The sequence below is a fragment of the Ambystoma mexicanum genome, chromosome 4q (assembly GCF_040938575.1).
Source record: "Ambystoma mexicanum isolate Mex_15411 chromosome 4q, UKY_AmexF1_1, whole genome shotgun sequence".
NCBI lineage: Eukaryota > Metazoa > Chordata > Amphibia > Caudata > Ambystomatidae > Ambystoma > Ambystoma mexicanum.
This window is the reverse complement of record NC_090928.1, coordinates 861,999,409-862,018,253: the sequence shown is the minus strand read 5'-3', so window position 1 is coordinate 862,018,253 and position 18,845 is coordinate 861,999,409. Positions and strand designations below refer to the sequence as shown.

Sequence of the window (18,845 nt, the reverse complement as noted above, 5' to 3'; positions counted from 1 at the left end):
ATGTACATTCTTTTTTTTATCTGCCGCATTATACTTCAGTCTGCCTCTGTGACTTATCACATACTCATATTTTCCAGGTACCATTATTACAAATCGTGCCATGTGAGTTGCAGGCTTAGGTGCATTTTCCATAACCTGGAAATGGTCTGTTATCCAAAATAACATTATTTTCCGAATTGCAGAAGACATGTTGCGTAGAAGAAAATGTAGTCGTCCTGTGGCCATGATACATTTTGCAAACTGCCATGTCAAGCAGCGTGGAAAAGTGTTCTTTCTAAAGCTCTGCTTCATCAATGGCATAGCAAAAAGACTCCAAAATGTGCAAAAGTGCATTCACCTATTTCCATTTCAATTGTTGTCGCAGCCTCTCACCTATTAATTTGGAAGAACCAACACTTCATGTGTTTTACTGTTGAAAGCCTTTTATGCACGAGTGTCTTTTCTTGCCATTTGTAGAGCACGTTGTACCCCCGAGGGCATCTTGGTGCTGTGGCAACAGCCAGGATATTAGCAGGGAAGGCAGGTTATCTAAACAGAAGCGTCAAAAGACGACGGAAAGAAAGATGGGCCTTAATGGCACGTAGCGGCTGTGGCAGCGCGTTCCACAGCTTAGCTGCGACCACAGTGAAAGCACAGCCACCCACACGAGACACTTGGATGGTAAGAGATTCCTCAGACCGCAGGGGGCGACTGGGCACATGTGGACAGAATTTAAGCTACAGGTATTCTGGTCCAGTGCCAATAAATGCTCGATGCACTATGCACACAGATTTGAACTGGACTATCTGAAAAACAGGAAGCCAGTGCAGTAGCCTCAAAGCAGGAGAAATGTGCATAGAGAAAACGGCCTGACTGACAGTCTGGCTGCAGCATTTTGCAGAAGCTGGAGGTGGTGCATTAAGTAAAGAGGCTGAGCAAGATAGATGGAATGCAGTAGTTGATAGTGCTAAGTACAAGCGAGGCTACAGCAGGAGCATACAGCCTAGATGGAAGAAAAGGTAGCACTTTACACAAGACCCTATGTTTGTTTTGCCCAGATTGGCAGACCGATGCTACTTGTGCCTCAGGAGAGAGAGAGAGAAGATGAGAGCCTGACACCTAGATCCCAGGGACCCATAAGACACTCACAGACACCACTGGTGCTGGGAAGAGACCAAGAGAGGGAGGCCAGAAAGAGGGTGTCCACAAAGAGAGAACAGACGGGGGACCCGACACCAAGACCTCTGTCTTGTCCCCATTCAACTTCAACCAGTTGTCACTCATCCTACAACCCACGGCCTCAAGGCACTCCCGCAGCTGAGAAGCTGGACCAGGTTGAAATAGGAAGATTATCTGGGTGTTGTCAATGTACGAGTAGCATCGGAGGCCGTGCAAGTGGATGAGCTCAAATAGCGGTTGGATGTATATGTTGAATAGAGTGGGGGACAATGCAGACCCCCGTAAGAGACCTATAGTAAGGACTGGGGTGTGGAAGACTCACAAGGAGGTTATGTATTACATCTCTACCCAATTACAAAAGGAAGTAAATGTGTTGGGAAAGAAAAGAATCTATATTTGCATTACAAAGCATTTGAAGACTGCTAAGGAAAACTGCTTTGATGGAAGAATTTGCCCTCAGAACTGTATTTTATTTTATGTAGGGCGAATAACCAGAAAACACATTGAGCATTATGGATTTGACAAACCTGACCTGTCCCTTCGCAGGAGACACCAGGAGGGCATGAAAGCACTTCATACATTTTGTACATAGATTGTCACGGTGTATTTGAACAACTGGCAAATCAATATAGTGTTTACATTTTTAGTAGCACCACTGGACCTTCGTCTGCTAAATCGTTTTTTTAGGTTTCAAAACTCAACAGCCAAGACAAGTTGGGGATGGCCGACAGCAGCACATCAGAGCACAGAGTCACAACGGGAACTGTATTTAATGACAAGTATTTGTGTAATTTTGCTCCATTAAGGGACTTATGTAGAAGGGCAGAAAGTGGCAGACAAATAACTCCCATTGGGCCTCTGAGGTTAGGAGCCATACTATTAGATTAGATTTCCCGTTTATCAGGGTACCGAATACCTTAGGATTCCTATTGTTGCTTCACGTTGAGCAGAAATGAACACTTGGCAATGGAAGCTGGCTTTATGCTGGGCAGCAGGCATTGAATAAAATATGATTTATTTTAACACTGGTGTGAACTAGGAATCCTGTTTTTTTCTGATGCTTTCAGATTCATCAAAAGGGTAGTTTGGAGTAGCCAGCTTGGGGAAAGCGGCAAAGACCTGCCTTTCAAAACTCGCTCTGCAAAGAATGCTTAATATATATAGTTATTACTACTCACCAAAAGCCTCAGCACTTTGATGCACAGTCGATGGCCACCTGGATTGTTACACAGCATGAGGACACAGAGGCAGAGTTCTGCCCTTTGATAGTTTTAGGCAGTGGTTGCGGCCAGGCCACTCTGATTCCCCACGTTTACAGTGTAGGCAGCAGCCTCTTGATGCAGGGCTCTCTCAACCCAGTCCATTGTTCTCCCTGGAAACTCAGTTGGGAACTGTTCCAACTCCTGTCCTGCCTCAGGAGTTGCAGACCACACAAATGATAAATGTAAAAGACGTGTAGCCCCTGCATCGGATAAAGTGAATTGCTAGGGGGTTTGCAAGTTTTATAAGCTCTGTTTCTAAGACTGCTACAGATGGCACACGAATCACTCCAAATCTCGAAGGCAGTTCAAAGGTTTTTATTGAAGCCTTTGTAGGCCCTAAGGCTGTCCTTCTCTCTCTTCTTATATCAAACCTCTTCCCTGACCCCAGGTTAGTATATACAGAAGCTTGAACCCTACTGTCTCGTGCTGTTGTCGGCTGGTTATGTGGACTTAAATGCAGAATGCTTTATCTCTCTCAACTCCCTTTAGGGACTTCCTAACTTTCCCTACTCTTTCATCTTGCCCACCTTTGTCTCTTCATTCCTCCAATCCTCTACCCTGCCGATGTGTCTCACTCCCTCTGTCTCACCTCCACACTTTGATGTCACTCCTCCTCCCACTACACTATTACTCCCTCTTCACACAACTATTCGCTACACACTACGACTTCCTCCTTTGCACTACTTCCTCATCCAGGTATCCTACACGTCCTGCTTTCTGTTTCTCCCTTGTAGTCTCCCTTTCCTCCTGGCATTGGTCCTCTTTTCCTTGCCAATCTGGTCCTATCTCCCCCACCCGGGGCAGTGATGTGTGAGGTGAAGTTAGAAATAGCAGGCTAAGCCCTGCCCAATTTCATCACATGGGCCTGCCACTGAATGGCCATAGCGGCACAGGAAGTTCAGTGTCTCTGTTCATTTTAGAGGGTCCCAGTTGGGGTGCCCTGCTGGCAAGTTCTAATTGGATGATGTGTTTTAGTTCACTTACAAGTCCCTAATGCTCTAGGGTAGTTACTGGCAGCTGTGTCTGCCTGCTGCTTTCACTCGGCTATTCTTGTGCCTTGCGCGGGCATTATGTGTTCGTTCCTCTCTCTGTTGTTTTCTCTCCATAGGACGGTCATCACAGGAGATCAGGGAACTGCTGCTTGGCGGTTGGATTGAGGGTTCTTTGCTGCTACTGTTTGGTGCTCCAAAGGCGCTAGGTTATAATTGAATTATGGGTTTTGGTTACCTTACAAGTTTCTGGTGGCCTGGGGTTGACGGTGCAGCTGTGTCAGTCTGCCGTTATCACCAGGCTGTACTGTGCAGCTGTTCTTGCTGCCCCACGTGGGCATTGTAGGTTCATTTCTCTTTCTCCACTGTTTTCTCTCTGAAGGATGATCCTCGCAGGAGATTGGGGAACTGCTGGTTGGCGATTAGGTTGAGGGGTCTCTGCTGCCACAATGGGATACTCGACAGAGGCTATTCCTTTGATGCTTTTTGCTGGTTTCTTACGTTACTGCTGAAATAGAAAAGAGGAAAAAAGACTGACAAGCATCTTGTCGAGGAGGTATGTCCTGAGGGAAAAAGTGCACTGAACACACGCAGACTGGCACGAGAAGGGGGAAACAGGAACTGAGGTCCTCTTAAGTGTTCCTGCCCTCAGGGATAGGGTTGACTCTGGATTTCTCCCTACCCCTCCAATCCCTGCAGAGAGTACACCAGTCACCTTTTGACAAGGCAGGGTACTGGCCTTGTCACACGACACTGTGAAAGGTGTCGAAGAAGGAAGCTGACACAAGGATGGCATTGTGGTTGCTATAAACTTTTATTTAGAGTAGAAAGAAACCCTCACTATCCCTATCTTCTAAGAGGGGTTGCCCTGCATTAAATTAATACTAAAGGATCTGTGACAATGTCTGTCACAATCAAAATCCACTGTCCTATGTCACTACAAGTAAAGAAAAATCCAACAGAATGTTCCTTCTTCCAGGAGAACGACTCCTTTCTCCTGGTATTGGTCCACACACTCCAATACATTTCACAATAAGGCTAGCAGGAATGACTCCCTTCCCCTGGCATTTCCTCAGTATATTCAAAGGACTACAGTTTCTTCTACAGAAGAATGACTCCCTTCTCCAGGTGTTTGAGGGTAATTTTCCATATCTTTCAACTTGATGTTTGTTTTTCCACTCTCACTCATTATTAGAAAAGTCCCAAATCCTTCTCTGGGTTTCAATGGACCTATCTTTGCCACTGTGAGGCGGACAATTTCCTGTGCGTCTGTTTCAGTGGCATTGAGGTCCCAGACCCTTCTCTGGTTGTCAGTGGACTTATCCCTGCTACTTCCACAGGGATGTTTTCCTCAGATGCACAGATCTTCTCTCTGAGCGTCAGCGGCCTTGGGGCTACCCCTGAGATGAGGAAGCATTCCTCAGATGCACACTCTTCATGTTGGGGTTCAGTAGCCTTGGGTCTACTGTTGGGATGCACGTGCAACATCCTCGACAGGCGAAGAGATTTAGACTGCAACAAATATTGCAGGCGTCCTAGTGCTAGCAGTTCTCGTTGGGCACGGCAGATTGCTTATGTACCCATTTGTAGTTAGCTTTGACACATATTAGAAACACCATATAGCCATACAGAATGGGCGCCAATGCATTCACGTTGTGGTTGCAGAGGTTAAATATAGGGTGACATGTTGTGCATGTATCGGTAGTGTACGATGTTATGTTTTAAAGGGTCTGCAAATAGGTAGGCGAAGGAGATGGAGTTAGAGAAGTGTTGCGCTAAAGGCGTGGTCTGGAGGATAAGTAGCAAGAGTTCTGCCATGTTGGATTTTAGGGCATGTTGCAGGATGTGTTTTTGGAAGTGAGAAAAAGGCTCAACGTGGAACTGCTGCTTTGTCCAGTTAGCCCTGCAACAAGTCCCCCTTCATTTCCCCCAGAGAAAAGTTATGATGCCAAGCTCACAGTCAGCTGCACTGTGTCGATAACAGTTAATTGAGCCAAGTTGCAGGGCTCGTACGAGCTGGGAATGGAATGTTGGGTCGGGGGAGGAAGGATAGGGGTGCAGCCTTTGAAGGCTAAATTCATGTAAGCAGGAAATGGGGTTCAATGATGCCAAGAGGTTTGGTGAAGATTTAGAGTGTTCAGTGATACCAAGAGGTTTGGCGAAGATTTAGAGCACTACTTCCCTCACCTCAAGAGCGGTCATCCTATTTGAATTGCAGGCACTGCACTCTAGGGACAAATACATACGTGAAATTCCCACACAAGAGTGGTGCCCCGATTACATAATTCATGTGCACCTGGGTTCCCAGAGAGATAAGGGAGAAGATGTGCTAGGTCTGTACCATGATTTGGGACTGGAGGAGCAGAGGTGATGCCAATAATGTATCTACAAGAATGGGAAGCTGTTAGTGCGTGCCACAGTGTTTGGTACAATGAGGAGGGACCATTGTATTATCAAAGCAGAGTTGACTTCACTATTCACACTTTAATCAGGATTTGATGGAGGGGTGCACATCACATGATGGTCAAGAATGTTTTACTTGTTAATGAGATATATTATGGTAACAATGTTCCTGGTAATTAATCAACTCCTGAGTTTCATAGTGATGATGTAGTAGGTCACATGTTTAGGGGAATGTGTTCAGATAATGTGTAGCCAATAGGGTAATGGACTGTAGGGGATCATTAGAATTTTGTACAGGTGTTAGCCAATGGGGCGTGCAGAATTATGTTGTCATCTTTTTTATGTATAGTTCTGTTAATTTGTAGTTTTCCGCTATAAAAGATGTAACTTGTTTGGGACAGGCAACATGTTAGTTTGGTTCTATCGGACTGTCTGATATTTCTACATGTAATAAAGCTTGCTTTCCTTGCAAACAGTCCATTGAATATTTGGCCTATTTCGGATTGTTTTTATTGAGCAGGTTTTGGGTCATTCACCCTACAAAACTGGTGACCCAAATGTGATCCAAGGCTCCCAGTGAGGGGTTTTCCTCGCTGCGTATCCTGGGTTGAAGTGCGCATCTGCAGTGACCAGTTCCACGTGCATGACTTGAGGTTCGCAGGTGCCATGTTGCCAGAAGGCCTGCCTGTTCTTTGGAGTGGGGTGCTGCTCCCAGCTGTGCAGGCAAGTTAAGGGGACCCCGCATTGGAGGCACTCGGGAGAACCCATAGACATTAGTGCAATTTTGCAGGTGAAAGCAACGGGGGGGAAATGAAATGTGAAGTTGAGTGTATGTGAGTATGTGGAGAGAGCAGACCACATGCCAATATATTGGCTTTATAATAGTGGCTAGAGGGATCTACTTTGACGAGAGAAAAGAGGGCATCCTAAGTAGTGGAACAGTGATAAAATAGAAGAGAGGAAAAGGGATCCCCTCATATAAGAGGGAAGGCAGCGCTGCAATTAGAGTCGTGGTACAGTATATACAGGGCCAGGCATCCCTCGCCCCCGGCACAAGGGGTCATGAGGAGTGTACATTCCCACATCTCGAGGCAAGGAGACAGTGGAAGGGTCTACACCATTGTGTAAATAAGTGTATTTTTATTGTGACAGTGTTTTCTGCTATTCATTGTGGTTTAATGTGTATATAGAATTGTTGTGGTGATGGTCGCTCAGTAATATGAATATGTGGTGGTGAGTGTGTGTATGAGGGGAAGGAAAAAGGGGTGTATGGTTTGGGTTGAGGGGACATTGGGAGGGGATGCTGAGAATATGTGCAGTGTATGTGTGGTGTAGAGCGGTGCCACTGGATCGACCATCAGAGAAATAAGTATTTTTTGGCAAGGAGAGAAGTGTGAAGAGTTTTTTATTTTATTAATTATTGTGCATTTTAGTACATGAACTGAACTTTTCACACATTTAAAAACATCAATTTCTTTTTCACAGAAGAATACAAAACATTATTGTTAACATTTTAAAACCACATTCTAAAAACCTTAATGATAAAGATATTTAATTTGTATTTAATCCTAATTCACAAAACCTCCTCTGAGCAACTGATAACCAATTCTGTTTTTCCTTCCAAAGGGGACATAAAACAGGGAAATTTGTACAAAGGTGTTTTAGGGTTTCATCCTCCTGACCACAATAACGACATAGTCTCATTCCCCTCGGGTCCTTCCTCCTAATCACCAACAGCTCCAGGTTAGGGAACAAGTTCAGCTTTAACCTCAGTATTTTAGACCTGAAATCGCCTGATGGATGCTTCTTCAGATATGGGGCCAAAACATTAAAGGTTTTTATTGTTCAGACAAAGTGGTCATTGAAACATTGATCCTCCAACATCTCGGCCCTAAGCTGCATCCATACATATCTGTACAACTTTTGCTTCACTTTATTTGGGTTCACGGTCCATTCCAATGCTGAGGATTCTATTTTCAAAAGAAACTGCGTGCACCACTTCACACAGCTCACTAGGACCCTACAATAAGCTTTTTCCCAGATTGAATTGAGAATGACAAAGAAAGATGCACTGGGGGGAGAGACTATATTAGCGTACATATGCAATTTTCCACAGTCCCTAACAGTCTGGATTGGGAGTTGGCCCACAGTCTGGATTGGGAGTTGGCCCAGTTCATAAAAAATCCCAGCCGAGGGGACAGACGTTGGAAGGTGTAAGACCCTTCTCCACAATTTTGCCTCAATCTTGTCCCAGGGAGCCCCATGAAGAGTTATGACTACCCCACTGAAGCATATGTGTACCGTGCTTCTGCGGTACCAGGAAACGGTTCTCAAATACCATTGTGTGTGGGTCGCGGTTACAAAAGGGGGAATGTACAAGCCATGGCCTGAAGAGGGCTCAAACAATAAGGATGTGTTGGGACATATGTAAACGTATATGGCTGCAAAGTATAAACGGAGAAAGTTGAGAAGTAGGCAGGGGGTCCTCGAACTATGGAGAATGGCCACGGTTTAAAGAGATGCCCCAGAGGAACAAAAAGAACTAAAGGAGGTAACAACTACACCTAGGGTTATCCCCATGGCCTCACCTCCATATGGGTGTTTCCCTTTGCAACCATCAGCAGACACGACTGGAATGGCCAGAGACACAGATGTTGCAGTGAAAGAAGATGAGTGGGTGTCAAATGAGGAGCAGCGGGTGTATGAGGAGGCTGAGATACCACCAGTACTCACACCGAGGGTAGAAAGACTTTTGTGACCAAGGCTTAAGACATGACCAGGTTGAATGGCTGTAGCAAAAGGCAATAGAGGAGGAGAACCATATAGGTTAAACAGTCAGGAACTCAGCTTCCATTGCTACACAAGGGGCATGGGATGGCACATATGTGCTTGGCCACACATGGGCAGAAAAAATCGAATGAAGGCATTACCCGCACTTACCCTCACTTACAGCGGAGGCAAGCAAATGGATATATGCATTAGAAAAACAGACTGCAGGGATTACATTGACAGTGGGGGACATGAAAGGTTTATTTGTCGAGAACAGGCAGATGACATATGGAGGAAGGCAGGGTACCCAGGGGTATAGATGAATAATAATAATCATGATGGAGCACAGTTTAATGGCTATCAAGCCAGAGTATGGAACGCGCTGAGATCAGCATACCCAGACACACCAGATATCAATTTGACTATGGCCGTACCATGAAGTTAAATAGACGCTGCATTGTGTATAAACCAGATTCAAGAAATGTGGAGGGTGCAGACAAGGGAGCCCTGGGACAAGAATACCGCAATATTTTATCATATGCTGCGGAAGGGACTCCCCAGGCATGTGCAAAAGGATTTAGATAAAGTAGTAGGGATTGTAGTGAAGGGATGGGTTTAGAATCAGGCAATCATAGTGCATCATTGTAGGAGAAGTCAGGAGTAGGAGAAGGAAACAACAGAGCTGGTGCAGAAGGCTGAAGTGAAGTTAGTACAGAAGAAGTTGGCAAAGCTAAATGTAGAAGGAGCGCTGATTACCAGCTCCCCTGAGGGGCAGCAGGACACAAGGCAAGCACCGGCGTGGACGAAGGGTTACCAGGGGAAAAGGAGGTTTCCAGGGAGGATGGGGAGGTGGATTCGGGGGGAGGAGGCAGAGGTCTGGGGGACTGGGACCGTGTTGGACCTGTGGTAGAACAGGACACTTTGGGCATCAGTGTAGGAGCAGACCAATGTATTCTTATGACCACTGCGCTTATCCTGGTGGACCTGCGTTAGCACTTGCATACCATCCGCTATAAAACATTGTGCCCCCCAACTGCCCCAGGTCCCCCACAAGCGCCTAACCCTGGACAAGCACCAAAGTATCAGTATCCAACACCCCACACCAGCAAACGCAGAACCCAGGTCTGAATTCTGCACCTATGTATATGCAGCAGCAATCCCTACAGTCCCCAACTAAGCCCGGTGACAAGGATCCAGTTCCACATGGTACGGTAACCCATCACACTGGAGCAAGTGTACTAGGAGGGAGCGTTTTTTCACTTCTGGGGTCAAACACCTATCCCCAATAGGACAGCCCACAGAGAGCCCTGATGTCACTTTCCCTTATCCAGAAAAGTAATGGAGACACAGAGGTTCTCTGGGGCAATAATGTCAGTTCCATTTACAGAAGACTTAGCCATCAAAGTAGGCAACCAAGAGGTAGTAGCCACGTCATTATATTCAAAAGATACCCCAATGAACTTGCTAGGTAGGGACCTCCTAGGCAAGCTTAACGTGACTATTGTATTTACTGAGGATGGTGTAGTGTGCTAAACCCCAGGAATATATCATGCTAGGTCCGTTGCAATAATACAAGCACTTTACAGTGACGGTGCTACCAGAGGAGTTCCTATATGGAGTAACAGTGTTGGTGGGATGGGTTCCAGGAATAAAAGACAAAACATGTCTTTTATTGCCGGTGAAGATTTTGTTTAGGCCAGCAGTCCCTCAGGATCATGTCCCAGGTACCATCCTCACACTAGATCTAGAAGTGGTAATAATAAAAAAAAATATAAGGTAGTACTGTTAGGGATTGATGAGGAAGAAGGTGAGTGGCACACAGTTTTGTGTATAAATCCCACCCAGCCTTTATGAGGGTTGTCTGATGAGGATTTGTTCAAAGATGCTGACAGTGATAGAGAAGTTATTTTTGAAATATGTATTCCTTGTCAAGTCATGGTGCAGCACAGAGAAGTACTGCACACTACACTTATTACCAGACTGTTACCAGCTCACTTACAGGAGGATGTGGCAAAAGTACCAAGCACCTTGTGGACTAGTAACCACCATGATGTAGGTTTATTGAAAAGCATAAGGGCAGTTTGCATAAAGCTGAAACAGAATGCAGTATTACCCAGAGTATGACAATACCCATTACCCAGAGAGGCAGATAAAGGGATTTATGACACCATCGTGGCATTATGGCAACAGGGCATAACAGTACCATCAGAATCCCCCTGCAACACGGCTATTTATCCTTTCAAGAAAGCGAAGAAGTCAAGTTGGAGAATGTAACAGGATCTCCGCCTCTTGAATAACATTGTAGAGGCAGAATTCCCTGTAGTACCGAATCCTGCCATGATCCTTTGTAACATACCCACTGAGGCCACATAGTTTACTGTATTTGATTTGGAAAAATTATTATTATTTATTCAGATTTGTAAAGCGCACAGCAGTCCTTGGGCATCGTGGCGCTTGTTACATAAGATTTGTGCTTAGTTACATAGTACAAAACATAATGAGATGCATATAGTACAAACTTAGTTACAGAAACATGGGGAAGAAGGCGGTCTAGAGGAGGGCATGGAGAGCAGGAGGTTAGCTGAAAAGGATAGTTTTTAGAGCTTTCCTGAATGCTAAGAGGGATGGTTCCGCTCTAAGATGCTAACATGCTATTTTCTCCATCGCATTCCACCCTGATTCTCAGTATCTAACCGTGTTTATGTATCGAGGGCAGCTATTTCAACACACAAGGCTTCCTAAGGGGTACTATTAGTCCCCCAGTATTTTTAAGAGAGTTGCATATGGATTTAGGTAACAAACACGTATAGAGCATCATCATTCAGTACAAAGATGACCTCCTAGTGTGTAGTAACACTGAAGAGCAGTGTAGAGGGGACTCAGTGACACTGTTGACATGACTAGAAGAGAGGGGTAATAGTGGACATGGACCAAAATGCAGCATTGTCAGAAGAAAGTGATCTACTTTGGACAAATTATATCCTCAGCAGGAAAAATGATAACCCCAGAGAGAGAGCAACTGCAGTACAAAACACTCCAACTCCTACTACCGGTAAAGAGATACAACAGTTTCTAGGATTGTGTAACTATTGTAGAGTGTGGATTTTTGACTGCTCTGGCTACACAAAGCCCTTGTTGCGAGGACTCAAAGAAATGCAGGAAGTTGAAAGGTGACTCACATGGACAGGAGAAATTATCACATGTTTTCAAGAACATTAAGACTGCTATAAGTAACATTCCAGTGTTAGTCACCGCCGATTAAACCAAGGAATTCTATTTGTTCTCACATTCCAATAGGGCTGTAATGACAGCAGTGTTGACCCACATAACGTCTATGTGACACAAGCCCTTAGCTTATTACAGTGGGATCTTAGACTCAGTTATGCACCATCATTTCACTTGTGAACAGGCGTTAGCAGCTGCAACCTTTGCAATTGAAAATTCATCCACAATTAACATAGTGTGTTCAGTAACATTATATGTGGAGCACACTGTTTTTTGCCATTCTGGAAAGGTCCAAATCAACTCTCACTACCCAAAGAGTGTCATGTTATGAGGTCATACTATCCAATCCCTTCATTCACATTGCAAGGTGTCGGACAGTGAACCCTGCCACATTCATTGCAATACCAATTCAGCCAGGGGAGGAGGTACATGACTGTGTTACATACGAAGGTCCCAAGGATGGCCTAATTCAAGCAAGAAAGGATGCACAAAAAGAGGGGGTGGTGCTCTTCGTTGATGGGTCATTGACGATTGATCAGGTGATGGGATAAAGGCATACAGGTGCTGGAGTGGTACACATCATAGATGGGGAGTACAAAGTAGTGATTAAACAGAGGTTACAACACATTATTCTGCAAAGGCAGCAGAACTCATTGCACTTATTGAAATGATAGAAGCATCACAGGAGTGTCTAGTAATAATATATTCTGATTTGGTATACGTCACATCTACAGTACATTCAGGGTTGTCCAGATGACGAAGGAGAGAGTGCAAGAGGTCCGATGGGATGCCTGTGCAGCATGCAGCATTGCTAGAAAGAATAATGTATGCCCTATCCCGCCCAACAGTTGTAGCAGTGGTGAAATGTGCCACCCACACCCGGGACACAGACCTTGTTTCTCTCAGTAATGCTGCTGCAGAGAAGGCAGCAAAAGAATTGGCGTAGTTAGAAGTCGTAGACGTCACGGCATATCCTGAGGTAGCAACACAACAATTGCAGCTAGCATTGCCTTACACGACAGTCCCGCTCACATTGAATTGCACGGTCAGGCGCCTCAAGAGGAGAAGTATTTGTGGGTTAAACATGGGTGCTCACACTCATCGACAGATCTTATCTGGAGACAAAACATTACATGTAAAGTAGTATTGACTCAGGAATTGCTTATGGTTGGTCTTGAGCAACTGCATTACCCGACACATATATCTAAACAGTATGTTGCAGCTGACATTCAGGAATACTAGTTTGTCCCCAACCAAATCTGTGGCAAATTGCACTACCTGACACCTGTACAGCACCAGAAACATGCTCAGGACGTTGCGTGGCACATTGCCCCATCCAACAGGACCCTTTTGGGAACTCCACAAATGCTCTGTGGACATGATAAACAGGTTCAGTAACTTGCATATAACCAGATGCTAAATCATCTGCCATATTTTAAGTATGCAAGGTCTTTCCTCACTGGGGGATATATGATGTCCTAAAGTCAGACAACGGGACTCACTATTTTGACAAATTATTTAAAGAGATTACATCCTTATTAGGGATTGCACATAAATTGTGCTCGATTGACCACCCTCAGATTAATAGGATTGAGAAACGTTTCAATGGTTTATTGAAACAAAAACTGTCAAAGTTGTTTCATACGCTACGGAGAAACTGGCTGCATTGTCTTTCCTTGACTCTGTTCAGTCTCAGGAACCAGCCAGTTGAGGACCACCACCTGTCCCAGCATGAGATAGTGAAGGGGAGAAGGTTACATACACCGCTCACACCTGCACGCATGCATCAGATGCACATAGGGCAGCTAAGATTTTGGGGGAGGTGTTTAAGGGGGATTTGAAGGATTTAACTAAATGTATTAAGATCATCTCCCTGATTATGAGTTTGCCGGTATCCTGCCGGTGTTACTGGCGGGATACCGTCAAACTGCACTTACAATTACCAGGATATTACGGGCGGCAGAGTACCAGTAAGTTCCCATTCCCATGGAGCCCAATAGTGCCCCATGGGATGGAATTTCCTGAATCACCTGCACCATTAGTAATGGTGCAGGTGATTTGGACATTTGTTTGCCAGTAGGGACCTGAACTCCCGGCAAGTCAGGGCTGCTGGGAGATCTGTGGCATTCACTGACAAACTTGAAGTGTGCTGGTCTAAAATAAATGCTGGCACCAGAATTACCAGCATTTGTTCCAGAGATTTTTCAGGATGGCAAACACATAATGAGCCTCAGTCTCGCCAGCTTGCACCTAGGAGAGAAGAAACAGCTGCCCCAGCTCTACCCCAGAGATCTCTTGTGTGTGCAGTCATTCATGAGGAAGTGCAACAACTGTCAGTACCAAGGTCTGTTCGAGGACATGTATGCCACTCTGTGTTATTGGGTCCACTTATCTGACGCCTGAAAGGCAACTGGCACAGCCCCACCTCCTGCAGACCATCAGGAACATTGACATTAACTAATTAATGCGGCAACCTTTATAGTGACATTTTTGCAACAGATGCGGCCCCGCAGGCACCAGCACTGAGATTTCTTCCTTGCAGCTTCCAGGATTAAGAAATAGTGCAATGTATATATTGTTTTATATAGGATACTTCTGTTTCTGTATTCTTTACTTAATTGAAGGCATTGTATATGGTTTGTGTATATAAAGGGGGTATAGCAATGACACAGAAGAAACATTAAGTATAGGGATGCCATGAAATATAGCAAGTAATAAAAGGGGAATAGAAAATGAAATATACTATAATGAATATAAAGGAGTTATTTTGGATACCATTGCAGATGTGCACCATATCGAAACAGATAATATGTCGTATAACCACTTAGGGCTGTAGGAAGAGTGAAGTCATTGAGAGCTGTTACATTTGCTACCTCATACCCCATGCAAAAGGCACGCCCAAACAGTTTATCCCAGAAGAAATGCCACCTCTTATAGTCCAATTTTTAGTGCACCTGGCTCTCTGCAGAATACAAAGCCTGTTTCAAGGACACCTGGTCCAGGCAGTCATAATGGACAGAGTTTAAAGCGAGTGTGCCAAGAACAAAGAACAAGCACGTTGTCAAATAAGACCACTACTGAAATTGGAAGGTCAATGTTTTCCAACGACAGATGGGTGAAAGAACAAGTGAACTGTGTAGCGGGGGTCTAGCGACAGGGGTCTGCCGGGGTTCTCGGAGGATGTAGTGGCACATGTCAACCAGAAATGTTGTAAAACGTGAAGCACTTATGTGTCAAAACTCATCTGGATCGAACTGTGCGAGAAGCTTGCTAAGGTGCAGATGCTGACACACTTATCTTTTTGTTTCAGAGGAAACAGCATTGTACCCATAGGCACAAATGAAAGGAGCAATAAGACTTTGTTTATTCCTAAATTGACTAATGGCACATCCGCATTAATGGATTTATACTGGGTGTGCGGACAATACGCTTATCGCCACCTTCCCCCATCCGTGAGAGGCGTCTTCTCACTCACCACTTTGCATTCAACTATTCTCATATAAATGTGCCAGGCCCAGGTGCAACTGTGCCTCATCCCAACCAGCATGCTCGCCACTCACAAAGAACTCATCAACAAAAGAGGTTGGATTATTGATCCCAAGACTCCTCGGACAAGCTCAAAGCTATTCCATCTGTTCACAAAGGCGGAAGCATGTTTTACTTCCCTCTTTGTGCCTGGCATGCAAACCGCAGCCAATGCAAAGTGGCTGCAGATAACAAGATGGGAGAAGCTCTAGATAGCAAACCAGAGCAGGGTCTCAATTAATTAAAAGGAGAATTGCAGGCTATTCGCCTCATCACCCTCCAAAACTGTTATGTTCTGGATTTACTTAAAGCAATGGAAGGGGGCGTGTGCAAGAAGATAGGATCGCCTTGCTGCACATACACACACCCTAATGATGCGGAAAATTGATCTTTGACCCTGGCCATAGGGATTGCCATGGAACAGGAAGCCATGGAACAGGAAGCTTGAGTGAGTGCTGAAGACTGGTTGTATATGATTTTTTCACGGGTCCTGGCTTGGATGGGAATAGCAGTAAAGGCGCTTGTTCCTATCTTAGTATTTATTATTGTCATTTGTTGTTTGTGTCAAATGATTCTACAGTGCTGCTTCAAGACAATCCCTAAGAGTGTAATGATGATGGTGGTGTCTATAACAAGAGATAAAGCTTCTCCCCTCACAAAACATGTGTATACACAGACTGAGAAGTGGAATGGTAAAAAAAGAGCACATGATGGTAAGAGTAGAACAACCAGTTGTTCGCCCGGGGACACTGTCTTACCCCCCACCTGATCCAGAAATCTATGTGGAGCATTGAGTAGATTTGTGAGGAGATGGGGAATGTTGTTTCATGGCGTGCACCCCGGAAGAATATGTACGGATGAGGGAAAGTTTACCCCATGTGTGCAAAGTGTGGGCGCCCAAAGATGACAATTATAAAAGAATGGAAGCTGGGTTAGTTAGTGAAGCATTAACTGAAGGGGGGCAGTGTTGGGATGTGAGAACAATTTCTCAGTCCAGCAAAGAAATTTAGACTGCACAAAATATATCAGCAAGCGGCCTAGTGTTAGCATTTCTCACTGGGTGCGGCAGAATGCCCATGTATTCATTTGTGTTAGCATTGACACATGTTAGAAACCCCATTTAGCCACATAGAAAGAGCAGCAATGTATTCAAATTGCAGATGCAGAGGTAAACGATAGTGATGTATCTTGCATTTCGTGGTAGTGTACGATGTTATGTTTTAAGGGATTTGCGAATAGGTAGCTGACATAGGTAGTCATATTAGATGGAGTCATGGCCTCTGTACGTCTTGCACCAATATCTTTCATTTGGACCTACTACCCATTGCCACTGGCCATGTCACATCGTTAATTTGTAGCAAACACCCATTGTCCCCTGCACCGTAGATGTAGGCACAGAGGATGTGAAAACTTTTTTTGTTTCTAACTAATTATTCCTGTGATAATTTCACAGTAATCATTTCCAATAACAGAAATTCCTGCGGTAAAGTGGCGGTTCACCAATTCCTGCGATAACTGGAATAATTGCTCAGAATTTAAAAGTCTTCCACATCCTCAGGCACTCAATATGTGTCCGCATTCTTTTTTCAGGGTCCCCTCACTCATTGCTTTTTCCCTCGCTAACCCTCTCTCATTACCCTCCATCATTCATTGCTTTGTGTGATGGGCATTTATTCCTGAGCGTGTCTTGCAGCGTTGCTGCTGTAATCTCGTGAGATTCACGTGGTCTTCCCCTTATAAACCAGAAATTTTCTACCCATAATTTGCTCCCCAACCCACCCCAAATCCAAAACTTCACAAGGTATTTTCTTTGCCATCCTGACCTCTACCCTGATGTGATTGCTATTGCTATTGGTATTTATGTAGCGCCTACTGCCAAGGCATCTAAGCGCTGTTGCTCAACACAATCAATGTTCTCCTATGAGTGATTGCATAAACAGTTGCATTTTGAGACTCTTTCTGACGTCAAGAACATTATTAAACTCTGTAAGGATGTGGCAGAGTTCATTTCACAGTTTGATGGCATCTTTTCGCCTCCTCCAAATAGAGGTTTGAGTTCTTGAATTTGCAGATAAGATTTTGGAATGAGAGTATTTTACTCCCAGTTTTTAGAATTAGAGAGTAAATCCAATTTCAATAGATTAAAAAGGAATTTCCTCCTTTGCAAGAGAGTTAAAAGTGTCTGACAACTATCCAATTTGTGCATATAAATGTTCAAAAACATAAGTGACAAAACAGCTGCATTTCAAAGTGGTTCTAAATAATTTATTGCACCTGTGGAAAACATGTTACTCACACACAAACCTTGTAGAGGCATACTACCCATCCTCATCTTCATGATACTTGGGCACAAACTCTGTTAAGAGTTACTACAGATGCCAATAGTTACATTGGGTGATTCATAAATCAAGTCCCTCACTACCTGCTTGACAGCCACTCCATGTTTTTGCTCCCTTTGCTACTTTGCTTCCCCTGTCTCTCACTTTCTGCCGCTCTGCCTCTCACCCTTAAGTGTTGCAATGCCATACTGTGCGGGTGTTTCTCTGACACTCTGCCTATCCCATCTCTGGATTCTATTGTTGCTTTTTACCTCATATATCTCACTTTATCGGTTGATATAACTCCTCTTCCTCTCACATGTTACTCTGGCTAAATCTGTTTTTTCATTTTCTCGGTTGTGGCTGCTACTCCTTTTGATTATTTTTCTTGCACTGTCTCTCATGTTTTTTGCCTGCCCTTCTTTAGTCTTGCTTTTCTATTTCCATCTCTCCCCACCTACTGTTGATCTGTGTTTTATTTTACTGTCTCCAAATGTCTCTTTTGCTCTACTTCTATCCCTCACCCTGTGTGTTTGTCCTATTATTAACTCTGTTTCCCTTCTCACTTTCTTTGCTGTCCTATAATGTAGCTCATTGCTCTCTCTGTCATGATCTCTGCTTCCAAAAGATCAGGACTTGCCCGACTCCCTTGGAAACAGACCCATAACCCCGGTTCCGAGTGCCAGCCAGTCCCAATTGGGACCTTTTGGACCCTGTCCTGGCGCCAGTGGCACCAGGCTCATAAAGATGCCCAGTCCCAGCGCTGGAAGCGCCGGGCTCATAATGCTTGGGTGGACTTACCTGCAGCAGACCATGCTGCTTACTTACCTGCCAGTTGAGCCCCTGACCCTCTTCTGTTTGGGACTACTTTTCCTGTTGGGTGGGGCAGGAGCCACTCCCTAGGTTCAGAACACTGGAACTCTTCTGGAAAGCAGGAACTCTTTTCTTACCTAGGCGAGGCTGTGGAAGGAGACACCTAAGCACTACAGGAGGCTATTTAAACCACACCCGATGGATGAATCTTGCTTTGCGTTATTCTGCATTCTCTGCAGAAGAACGCTCATCGTGTCTTCTGCTTCTGATCCTGGGCCTAATGGAACAAAGGCTTACCATCCTGGAATCCAGTCTTCAGCAGCACCTGTAAAGACAAAGAAAGAACAGGTTAGCACTACGGTCTTCAGTGGCAGCGCATCTCT

The 18,845-nt window shown here is 44.7% G+C and overlaps 1 protein-coding gene across 1 annotated transcript in view; it reads left to right on the top strand.

Annotated features, from left to right (window-relative positions):
• TTC7A (tetratricopeptide repeat domain 7A) overlaps positions 1-18,845 on the top strand; it is a 2,220,458-nt gene that overhangs the window by 265,076 nt on the left and 1,936,537 nt on the right. The gene's annotated exons all lie outside the window — the stretch shown is intronic.